The sequence below is a fragment of the Lotus japonicus genome, chromosome 4, assembly GCF_012489685.1.
Source record: "Lotus japonicus ecotype B-129 chromosome 4, LjGifu_v1.2".
NCBI classification, from domain to species: domain Eukaryota; kingdom Viridiplantae; phylum Streptophyta; class Magnoliopsida; order Fabales; family Fabaceae; genus Lotus; species Lotus japonicus.
The window spans coordinates 62,433,494-62,446,506 of NC_080044.1; the positions used below are offsets into that span (position 1 = coordinate 62,433,494).

The window sequence follows — 13,013 nt, forward strand, 5'->3', positions numbered from 1 at the left end:
GACTAACAATCAACATGAGTGATACATGTTATAGTATGAGACATATCACGTAGCATGAGAGAATTGATTTTTGAAAGTCTGAGGTGTGTTGGTGATAATCTTTGACATATGTGGTATGCTCGTCTAGCAAGGCGGAGATATGAGATATGCCCATCTAATAAAACAGAGATAATGCCCATGTAATGAGATGGAGGTTATGCTCATAGTGAAAGATGCCCTTCCCATATAAGGTTGACCGATAAGGGACAAGCCTAGGGAAAATGATTAGGTGTGCTAACTTAGTGTGTTTAAGCAGAGAATGCGGGTATAAGTGAAAGATGATTGGTACTTGTGTGTATCTATGATCATGCATCATTGTATTGAGATGGTGGAGGAATAAGGAGTAGGATTGCACGATAACTTGCACGGGAAAACTAATGTGCACTCAATGTGGATTCCCGAGATACCTAAGGTGGCCTTTCCAGAGGTGAAAATTCCAGGGGACAAACCAATGGTGCGACTCAACACTAGGCCGATGTATTGTGCGTTTGAAGATCCCCTTGTTCAAGCTAGTCGAGTGTGATGGACATGAGAGGTTGTGTCATCCCTACTGAAAATTAATATGGTATTCAAATCCTCGATAAAGGAAGTGGACTGGAGTTGGCGCCTATGTTCTCGAGCAGTGATCCGAAGTGTGAAAGACATGTTTTGCCTAGAGAGGACCCTACATTCGTAGATTGTGATATTGGTCATGAGGTTCCATGCATGTTCATTTCATATATGGACATTGGTGTTGTGGTTTTTAATTGATAATCTTGTGATATGTTGATATAATGATTGCCTATGTTTAGTGAGTTATATAATTGACTGATTAGTTGGTATCACATGTCTGATTGGTTTGCATGTAGCCCTAGTTGGGACTTATGCCTCTATTCTTGTTATTGGCTTTGTTGAGGGATCACTGTAACGCCCCGATTTCTCGAGTGTTACACAGTAACTAATTAACCAATTTTCGTAAAGAGTTTTCGTCGATTCACTTATTAATCTTCAATTAATGACAAACCTTTCATTTTACGAAAACTCTTGAAACATAACCTTTCCAAAAACACGCGGAAGTAACCAACATCGTAAAACTTTTTAAATAACCAACTGTAAAGAGTACGAATCAAAGGCCTGAATGAAAATAAAGATTACATCAAAACTTGTTCATTCGAATTTAAGCAATAAAATTGTTCGATACCAACACTTCGGAAACTCTCAACCCCAACAGAAAACAAAAGACTCTCAACCAAAACCCTATTCCTTAGCCTCTTCCTCTTCCTCTGAAGTGTAGTCGTCCTCCGGTATTGGCACGTCACGTAGCATCAACTCCCAAGAATGAGTCATCGCCATTATCTTCACGACCATCTACCCCCCCCAAATAAACACATAGCAAACAAGCAGGGTCAGGTCCAACAAAAAGAATGATAATGACAAAATCAACAACAACATAATATAAGTACATTATATGTCTTTTATGGGAAAGAGTCAGTTATTAACGGAATCTCACTTCACACAACCCACCAAAACTTCCATGGCCATCTTCGTGCTTCCGCAGAGGCACGGTTATCACGGTGACCGCAGTCAACCAAATCACGTGGAGCCGCAATGATCCACAAAAGTTCACGGTGACCGTAGTCAACCAAATCACGTGAAGCCACACCGGCCCACAAGGTTCACGGGAGACCGCAGTCAACCCAAATAACTCCCTCGCGTGCAAGGTACCATCGTTCTCATGGACCATAGTCTACCTGACCTATGTCCAAATTATTCACATTTACTTGCAAGAGAGTTATAAATTCATTCTCTTGGTGTTTAAGGCTCTAATGTCAATCCTAGAGTCTTATGAGTTAATATCGTATCAGATTACAACGTCAAGAAATAACAGTCACACTAGGAGGAATTACAGCTGGGTGAGCGACCTCCTAAACAAGTCACAACTAAACTTCATGCAAAGCATAGAAATAATCAGGGCCTCCCAAATTCACAAATTATTTACAAATTCCAGAGGCTCAGTTTACAGATATCATCATATAAAAATCTCACAAAGGTCCCTAATCACATGTTACTAACATTTCCAACAATTTCTCAAATTTAGTGTTTTTGGACAACAGGTGCAGCGTGTACTAAAACTGGTCTACAGACCGCAATACTTAGCCACAAAATTCACATGATACATGAATGGAAAGATAATTGGAAACTCTACACTTTTATAGTTTATCACTTTTCCATTTGAGATCCAGAATTAGGTGATATTAGGCCTTAAAGCTTGCTGTCCGGTACAGGAAGAACAGCAGGTGCAACAGTCACTAAGATCGACCTCCAGACCTCATTACTAGACCAAAAATTATGTTCTTTATATGCATAGAAATCCAATTCGAAAATCTACAATTTTCCAGTTTATCCCTTTTTCATTTGAGACCCCAAATTAGGTGTAATTAAGCTCCAAAACTCGCTGTCCAGTACAGGAAACTGGCAGAGATACTTTTGCCTTCAAATTAATTTTTCAACCATTCAAGTCCCAGAGTTTTAAACCATATTCCAGCAGCAAGAACCACATATCATATATCATATATCATGCTTAAATTTCCAGAACCAAGATAACCATCAATTCTAGCACAAAAGGCAGATCTAAGCATATAAATCTTCAATCATTTTAATCAAGCAAAGTCATAGAAGAAACGGTAGTTGTAGTGATGATTAATGGAGAATCATGGCATCAACATTTCATCTCAAATCAGAAGCAAAACATCAAGATCTCAAGGCAAAAAAAACAGCAAGCATCATGAACACAAAACTCTTGCAAAAGCAATCATGTTCGTGGCTTTTCTCATAGTAAAACATGGCAAATACCCTAGGCAATCTACCCAATCCTAGGACCAGCCCTTACCTTTGTCCTTAGGCTTGAAGAAAAGATGAAATTGAAGAGCAAGGTTCTGGTTTCTCTCCTCTTCTCCCACGCGTGACCTTCCTCTCTCCCTCTCGCTCGCGAACTCCTTCTCCCTCTTGTGCGAACACGTCGACGGTGGTGGGGCTTGGGACGGTGACGGCTAGGGTGCAAGGGGAAAGTTTCTCTCACTCTTTCTCCTCTGTTTTACGTGTTTCAGAAGTGCACCAGGTTTCTTTCTTCAGAATAGTGTGAAAAGAAACCCCTTTCCCCCCCAAAACCCTACATAGCCCGCGTCCCCTCTCTCCCTCTCTTGGGCTAGGGTTTGTTTTCCTTCAAGCCCGACCCAAGTCAAAACCCTTGACCCCATCACTTAAGAACTTACTCAGGTCTGAAACTAATCAAAACCCTCAGCCCTTTTTAGTAATATCACGATCACACTCGGAATTGAAAGGAAACAAAACAATTAAATTCGCTGGTACTGTACAGCCAGGACCATCGTCACTAAACCGATGATATCTCGAGCTACAGAGGTCGGAATGACCTGATTCCACTTCGAGAATTTTCTAGACTTAAAGGGCTACAACTCTCATGAAGGAAGTTTTCCCAAATGAAGTCGTTAAGACCCTCTAAAAATTCACCCAAGTTGACAGTTCAAATCTGCCAGTTATCAAACATAGCCAAAAACTTCAATTTTATTCAAACTTCCATAAAATTTGTTCCAAGTTGAACTTAGGGCCTTACAATCACTCCCTTCCCATGGTTAATATTTTCAGGTACATGTATTGAGATGACCACATGGCTCAGGTTAAACGTGTTATGCACCCAAGCTAGTGCCATGGTAACCTTCGATGGGTTAGGAGAGACGATTCACGTTCATGCGATGTCATGTAGTTAGCAATAGGTTTTGATTTGGAGTGTAATATGAAATGGGGGATATTCCCTCCAAGATTTATAATTGAGTTAAGGTGAGGATAAGTTGTAAAGATCTTGAGTGGAGAAGTGAGTTGCTGCAAGAAAAGATTTTAACTTGTTCAAAAAAGTAGTGAATTTTAGTGTCATTATGGTGGATGCCACATGTTACATCCTCTAAATTTGTTCTTCTATGGAATGAGTCTCATCTTCCTTGGATCCAACCGGGTATGGGCCTCCAGCAAGGAGATCTCATGGCTCCATATTTGTTTATTTTAAGCAATGAGAGATTGTCGATCTAAATTCAGAGAGTGGTGAATGAAATTCTTGGCATCCAGTTCTTTATCCCATATTCTTTTCGCAGATGAAGTTCTCCTCTTTTGTAAGGGTAGGTGCTCGCAACTTGACGTTGTCTACAAAATCCTTGCTTATTTTGGAAAGCACTCAAGGCTTGTGGTTAATATAGGAAAGTCAAAGGCTCTTTGCTAAAAGGGATTGATAAAGGTTGGATTGTGTAAATCTCTCCAAGGTATGCCTTATTTCTATAGTTCGAGACATAGGAAAGTTCATGGGATTTCCTCTCAAGAGTTGCATGGTTACTTATGGGAGGTGCCAACACTCACTAAATCAGATTGGTAGAAGTTCATCGGATTTCTCCAAGTCTCTCTTGTTGAATATTATAGGGCGTATCTGTCTTGCAAAATCAGTTATATCATTCTTCCCTACGTATACTGTGAAGTATGTTTGACTGCCTTAGAAGGTCACAAATCACATTAACCGTGTCACCCGAGATTTTATTTGGTCGACACGCCCCGAGGAGGACAGGCTGACACCATTTGAATTGGGAAACTATAACCAAACCCAAGCATAATGGAGGAGTTGGTATTCAAGACATGATTGTGGTCAACTATATGCTTTTGGGTAAACTAGTGTGACAAATTCTTCAAAACTCGTAGAAGATGTGGGTTAATGTCTTGGCTCAGGTTAGGAAATAGGCGCGCGTACTTCTCTTTGGTTTGTTGATTGGAGTTGGAACGGATTCTTAGCTACCAATTATTATGTATGTTCATAGCTCGGATTCCGACGTTCAATTAAATGATATTGCGATTGCAGGTACCTGAGATTTATCGTCTTTATATTCTAATATTCTACCAAGTAATAAAGAAGTTTTACTCAAAATATCCCCTGCTATAGATGGGAAATTTTTGGATTTGTGTGTGTTGGGATTTATTCTCTTTATATTCTAATACTCTACCAAGTAATGAACGTTTTGCTTAATATATCCCCTATTATATATAGGAAAAATTTCTGAATTTGTGTGTTTGGAAACCATGCAGCTTGGTAATTTATTTAGCATCGTCGGCGTATAAATGGTTAATTAATGCTTGGTACCCTACGGTGACCTCATATGAGTGGAAGTGGGTCTGAAAAATTCGAGCACCGAAGAAGATTCGAGTTTTTATTTGGTTGTTAATGCATGATACAATTTAGGTGAATAGTCACCCCTACTGTTGCCATCTTGCAATTTCGTCACGGTGTCTATGGTGCTTGCATCCTTTGGAATATAGTCTCTTCTATCTCTAAGATTGACCTCATTCTTATGAGGTTTGGCAAAGGCTTAATGTGCTGACTGGCCTCAGTTTATAGTTGATGATATGCATACTTGGATTGGTTCTCAAGTCATGGGCACTCATTCCTCCCTCTATGTAGCTGCGTTATGGGGTTCATGGAGATGGACGAATGAGATGGTATTGGGGAATAAGAATTGGACTGTTGATTATGTCTGCATCTAGACCAAACAAGAGCATATAGAACATGTTTAGTGGTGTCCAAGAAAACTGCACATATGTTTGGATTTCTTCAAAATGTTTGATGGCCACCTCCTCCCTTGGCTTCTTCTCCCTCAATGTTGATGGTTCTTTCATAAACACTCTTCACTTTGTGGGGATAAGTGGACTAATACGGAACTCCGCTAGTAATTGGCATTGTGGATTCGATGTAAGGACTCATTTGGAGGATTCTCTCAGTGCGGTATTTCAAGCTCTCCATCATGGTCTCCAATTTCTGTAGACCATGATCATTAATAAGGCTTTATGTGAAACAAGCTGTTTGGAAATTTTTGAGTCCCTCCAGGATGGCAGGTTTAGACACCATGTGTATTTGAGTAAGCTACGGATATTCTTTCTCTTATGTCACATGATAGGATGTTCGTCTTCATTATATCCCGAGATATGCTAATGAGCATGTGAATTGTCTTGCTGGAATGAGAACTAGTCTTCAATCCCACTTACCATCCTTGATAACCCTTTTGATAGGGTTGGGTATTTACTTTATAGCGATGTGTTAGGCGTGTATTCTCTATTTGTTAGTTTTTTTTCTTATTCAAAAAAACAAAAGATTAATTACTTAACATTTTAAATTTGAGGCATAAAATTAAATTGCTTTAAAAAAACTAGGTAGCATAAGGTATTAAAAAAATTCTATACTCAAAGATCAAAACTAGAACTAAGTTCTCCAAAAAGGAAAGTGCGGTTAAGAGCTGGACAAGACAAACAGTACTAAGTATATACTTATTTCCTACGGATTTTCCTACGAGTTTTTTGTGCAAAAATTTCTTATAAATTTTCCTGTAAGAAAATTTACAAAGATTAGGTACGTAAAAAGTTAACGCAAAATCCACAGGAAAATATACCATTGAATATATATATGTACAATAATTTACTCACGGAAGTACATTCAATCGACGTAGAATTTTTTTAAAGAAAATGGCTTTCTGGTAGACTTTAGTAAGAATATGTATGTGCTTGAAAAATAGTATAAATTTTAGTAATGAAAGGAATGTGCAGATTTTTCAATTCCATTACATTTGAAAGGAGATTAATAATAAGAATAAAAATATTATTTTTAGGATATAAGAATAATTTTTTTCATTGCGTATAATAACAAATATAAAATACACTCCAATTTCATTAATGATTGAATATGTTTTATAATTTTTTTCCAACCAATGATCATGATATTTTTCCTTCTACGGACTAACAAAATATTCCGTGCAATCACTTTGCTAGATGCAACTGTAGGATAGAGGAGAAATAGAGGAGAGAGACACTTTAAAAAAAATTGCACAAACTCACGAGGAATTATTTTAAAATTTTATTACCTATTTAATTTGTTTAACCCATAATTTATGATCAACAATCCATTTGTTTACGTTAACGAGTCAAATAAATTTCAAAAAATTATGGACGAGTCATTATCTATCCAATAACCTAAGTGGATGGGTCATTATTATCTATCCATTTAATTTTCATTTTATAGTTGGATGTAATTCATTGTGGATAGATTGGATGGATATTGAGTTAATTGATCCATTTGACATCCTTACTTATAATGTATCTAAGACTAGTTTTATACCTTTTATTCGCATCTTGAACTACTAATTGTTCACTCCCATCACGAATTCACGTTCGTATTTTTAACCATGTAATGAACTCAACTAATTTATAAGTGAACAAAATATTGTAAGATTATTTGCTAGTAAAATAGAACATGCAAGTAAAAATGTATTATAACTTTGTGAAGATCACTCTACCAGAAGATCCAAACACTACTCATGCAACACTAGTTTTACTTATATGTTTTTTCCTCAACACCCTAGGCCTAAACCACGGTGCAGAGATGCACACTTCACAATCACATTCAAATGAAAACCTGGGCATCATCCAAATTGAAGTTGGAGATTGCATCGGAGGATTAGTGAGAGGAATCTTATCTATAGTTCTATCTGAAATTGAAAACACTCCTACTTCAGTAGTGAAGGAATTTTCAGAGTTGCAAGTGAAGTACACGCTGCCACGCTGGAACTTTGGACAATACTTCGCATCAAGACATTCTATGTTGAGGTTAGCCACAAACAAAACATGATCATTCAAATTATCCACCTTCACCAACTGAGGGATGGTGCAGTTTTCTTCCACCGCAAAAATAAGAAAGTTTATAGTTGGTGTATGAAATTTGGTGTCATCGGAGAATCTCTTCACAACAAAAACCTTCCCTTCGCACTCCACCAAGTAAATGGTCATGCAATAGGACCTAATGGGTCTTGACATATGAGGAATATGTTCAATTGGGTTAGTGGATTCCACACTACCAACCTGCAAAGAAGGAACCAACAAAACTAGTAAGGGGAGTGAACAATTATCATACGTTAAAGAAGTCTAGAAAGGTCATTGGAGATGTATTAAAAAAAAGGTGAATACAATATTTACATATACCTTTGATATAACTGTAAATAAAATGACTTATTTGTTTTTAAATGATTACTAATTTCTTATTTGAGTTAATTCTTTAAATTTAAAATAAATCATTATAAATAGTGTAATAGTTAACATAAATTATACAATAGTAAAATATAATATATGTTGTTCAGAAAAAATGGGTAGAAAAAGATGTATTAAGTTATTTAACGTTAAAAGTATTATAAAATATGATAAGCTATAAGCTACCAACTATAAACTTGTTTATCAAACATTTTAATTCTAATCAAATAAATTTATTACTAATACCTAATTGAAAGGTATTGCTAAAGATACTATTCTTAAATACAATAATTTCAATCTGATACTTCTTTTTAACACACATATATTATTACTTAATACTATATTTAAATGAAATATGAAAAATTCTCAACTAACCTGAACAAGCACTCCCGCATCATACTTGAACATGTTCACCTTCAAACCACCTCGCTCCACAGCATAAAGTTTGTTATCATGAAAAGCCAAGTTGGAGTAGAACTTGTCACTTGTGTGATAACCTTTCCATGTAGTGTCTCCCACCTTGCAGCACCCAAGGTCTCCCTTGTAAGTGACCACTGCGACCAAGGTGGGGTTCATATGGGGACACATGGAAATTGTGAAAGCTAAGGGTGTGTGCATGCCAAAGCACTCATCACCCTTTGAACAGAGAAAACACGGCATCGTTCTAATTGGAGGGAGGTTAAGGCGAAGCTTCGAAAAAAGGTTGAGGATGAAGAGATCTTGATCGGATCTGAGGATTAACCACCCTTTTGAGGACCCTACAATTGAGGTGTTTTGCAAATGGCTGAAGGGTTTGTAAATATTGTAGGCTTGCTTGTCTGTGGTGCTTATTACCTAAATGAAAAATATTTAGTAGACACCCAACTTCACCAAAATTAAATGATAGAAAAAACAAGAGAAGAGAGGAAGTGATGAATATAAATAATACGTTTGTGTCACTCGTCACACCAATTAAATATTGCATGTCAATTCATATATATAATATAATTGATGTGCATGGATTAGACAATTATAAACTGACATAGGTAGTAGGTACTAAATTGATATGGCTTCATTTCATTGGGGAGACAAAGAAATGAGATACATGTAAGGAATATAATATTTTGATTTGTGACGTATGATATGATATGATGGAAAGAGGTATAGAGAGAAAAATGTGATGTATATGACAAACTGTCAGCTCCCATCTTGAAGAAATAAGGATCATCCCACACAAATTGAGTTGCATCTTTGAGAAACTTCTTTTTCTGATGAAAATTGAACTCTGGAATCACACCTGCAACTTTGAAATTGGCCATATCAGCAAACCATGGCCTCTCCTGAACTAGAAACAAATTTTCATCAGGAAATGCATCTGCTATCTCATTTTCTTTTGTGGTCACCTCATCATTCACCAGCCTTGATAAGTGATCAACTACCTGATTCTCCTTGCCCCTCTTGTCCTTGATTACCAAATCAAATTCCTGCAATAAGAGAATCCATCGAAGCAATCTAGGTTTGGAATCAGGTTTTGTCAGAAGATACTTGATGGCTGCATGGTCCGTGAAAATGATAACTTTTGAACCTATCAAGTAACTTCTAAATTTCTCAAGTGCATACACTATAACTAGCAATTCTTTCTCAGTAGTAGCATAGTTTATCTGAGCCTCATTTAAAACCTTGCTAGCATAGTGAATTGCATGAAAAACCTTATCCTTTCTCTGACCTAAAACTGCTCCAACTGCATAATCACTAGCATCACACATTAGTTCAAAATCAAGATTCCCATTAGTTGCAATAATAATAGGAGCAGATATCAAACTTTGTTTCAATTTTTCAAAAGCTTCTAAACAAGCAATATCAAAGAGAAAAGAAGTATCCTTACTCAACAGATTACTCAATGGCTTGGCAATTTTGGAGAAGTCCTTGATGAAGCGTCTATAAAACCCAGCATGCCCAAGAAAACTCATGATGCCTTTGACATTTGTTGGTGCTGGTAGCTTCTCAATAACTTCCACCTTTGCTTTGTCCACTTCAATTCCTTTTGATGAGATTTTATGCCCAAGAACAATTCCTTCAGTCACCATAAAGTGACACTTCTCCCAATTTAGAACCAGATTTGTTTCCACACACCGCTTCAGTACGGTGTCCAAGTTGTTCAAGCATAGATCAAAAGAAGAGCCAAATACAGAGAAGTCGTCCATGAAAACCTCAATGCTCTTCTCCACCAAATCTGAGAAAATTGCAAACATGCACCTATGAAATGTTGCTGGTGCATTACATAACCCAAATGACATTCTCCTATAAGCAAAAACACCAAAGGGACATGTGAAAGTTGTTTTCTCCTGATCTTCTGGATTGACTGTTATCTGATTATAGCCTGAGTATCCATCAAGAAAACAATAGAATGCTTGGCCAGATAACCTCTCCAACATCTGATCCATGAATGGCAATGGGAAATGGTCCTTTCTGGTGGCCTTGTTCAACTTCCTGTAATCTATACACATTCTCCAACCTGTAACTGTTCTGGTCAGAATCAACTCATTCTTGTCATTGGTGATCACAGTCATGCCTCCTTTCTTTGGAACTACTTGCACTGGACTTACCCAAGAACTGTCAGAAATAGGATAAATCATACCTGCATCTAGCAGTTTCACCACTTCCTTTCTGACTATTTCTTTCATGGTTGGATTCAATCTTCTCTGTGGCTGTGCTACATGCTTGAAATCATCCTCCATCATGATCTTGTGCATGCAGTAAGAAGGACTAATGCCTTTAAGATCAGATAAGGTCCAACCTATAGCTTCTTGATTTGCTTTGATAACTTCTATCAGCTTCTCCTCCTCCTCTGGTGATAGAGAACTGTTAATAATCACTGGCTTACCTATTTCACCCTGCAAAAACACATATTTTAAATGAGCAGGTAAGAGTTTCAGCTCCGTCTTCTGATCATCTTTCTTTGTATCAGCTTCCACTAGTTCATATTTCTTGATATTCTCCACTACCACTTTCTCATAGGGTATTTCTTTGAGAAGATTAAGTTCTTGCACACACTTCTCGATTTATTTTTCCTCCAGTTCATTGAATTGTGAGCAACAACACATGTTGATGAGAGCTACCTCCAAAGGATCAAACACACAAGGCTTTCTATCAGCTTCTCTACAAACTTCATCGATTGCATTAATTTTGAAACATTGTCCATTGTCCTTTGGATGTTGTATGGCCTCATAGAGATCAAATTGAACTTCATCATCTTGGACTCTCACTTTCAGCTTCCCAATGTCCATGTCTATCGCCATTCTTGTTGTCCTCATGAAGGGTCTCCCCAGAATGATTGGAACTTCTTCATCCTCTGGAATATCAATAATAGCAAAGTCAGCGGGAATTAAAATTTTATCAACTCTTACCAGTACATCATCTGCTATGCCAACTGGATATTTGATTGATCTATCTGCAAGCTGTAAAGACATCCTGGTTGGTCTAAGCTCCATACCACCTGCTCTCTTCATTATGGAAAGTGGCATAAGACTTATACTGGCTCCCAAATCAATCAGAGCTTTTCCCACTGCTAAAGTACCAATAGTCACTGGAATTGTTACATTTCCAGGATCATCCATCTTCTCAGGTATGAAATGCTGAATAAAGGAACTGCAATGAGCTCCCAAGTGATCCACTTCTTCATCCTGAAACTTTCTCTTCTTTGTCAGCAACTCTTTCATGAATTTTGCATATGGTGGCATTTGTTCCAAAGCCTCTGCAAATGGAATGTTGATTTGAAGCCTTTTAAAGATATCCATGAACCTAGTGAATTGCCTTTCCTTGTCCTCCTTGGTAGGAGCATGTGGATAGGGAAGTCTCTTTCTCAAGTGGGGGGTTTTTGGATAACTTTGTCTTTGTCTTTCAACACATTCTCTTTTCCTCCCACCTTTATTTTCTCTCCACTATCACCTACTTTTTCCTCACATTTTTCTTTGGTTTTCTTTTCATCACTCTTTTCTTGTCTATTTACACTATCACTCTTCTTTTTCAACACCTCCCTCTCAATCTCCTCATTATCACTCATTTTCTCCTTTTCTTCACTATTATCCTCTTTTTCACTCACTACTTCACCAACATCTCTACCAACATCCTTTCCGCTACTTGTGAAAATTGCATTACACTTCTGATTTGGATTAGGCTCAGTATTTGCGATGAATTTTCCTTTCTGATTATCTGCCATCTGCTTAGTCATTTGGCCCATTTGGATCTCCAAATTTTTAATGGAAGCATCTGTATTCTTCTGGTTGGCTATGGACATCTGCATGAATTGATTTAGTGTGTCTTCTAGCTTTGCAGTCCTATCCACTGGTGGTTGTTGGTATTGTTGATTCTGATAAGGTAATGGTGGTGCCCTGCTGGAAGATGGTCTTGTGTCTTGCCTCCAAGGTTGGTTATTGTACTTGTTACCTCCCCTAGGGTAGTTGTTCTGGTACTGACCTTGCCTCTGCTGATTTCCCGCATAGTTCACTTCTTCCTGATTCTGATCACAACTACTAGTATAATGATCACCTACACAAACATCACATCTATATACATGTTTCCTAGAAGAGGAATCATGCATCTCTTTTAGTTGCTTTGGAAGATCTACGAGCTTTTGTTTCACATCATCTAGTTGTTGCTGAAGCTGCTTGTTTTAAGCTAACACAGCATTAGTTGCTCCAAGCTCAATCATTCCTCCTCTCCTAGGTGGACCTCGGTGATGTTGATCTTGTTGATCATTTAAGGTCATCGCTTCAATGATTTGAGTGGCTTCAGTGGGCGATTTAGCCATTAAAGAACCACCGGATGTTGCGTCCAGAATCAACCTAGTTGCTTGCTGCAAGCCCTTTCTAAAGATATGGATTTGGGACCTTGCATCA

General features: G+C 37.7%; 1 long non-coding RNA gene across 1 annotated transcript; it reads right to left on the reverse strand.

The window, feature by feature from the left end:
* Positions 1 to 1,144: 1,144 nt before the first annotated feature.
* LOC130713928 (uncharacterized) lies at positions 1,145 to 3,162 on the reverse strand. The gene is made up of 2 exons (XR_009011074.1): positions 2,909 to 3,162; positions 1,145 to 1,386 (listed from the first exon to the last, which is right to left on the reverse strand). It is a non-coding gene; the product is annotated as an uncharacterized LOC130713928 (long non-coding RNA).
* Between the last annotated feature and the right edge of the window lie 9,851 nt (positions 3,163 to 13,013).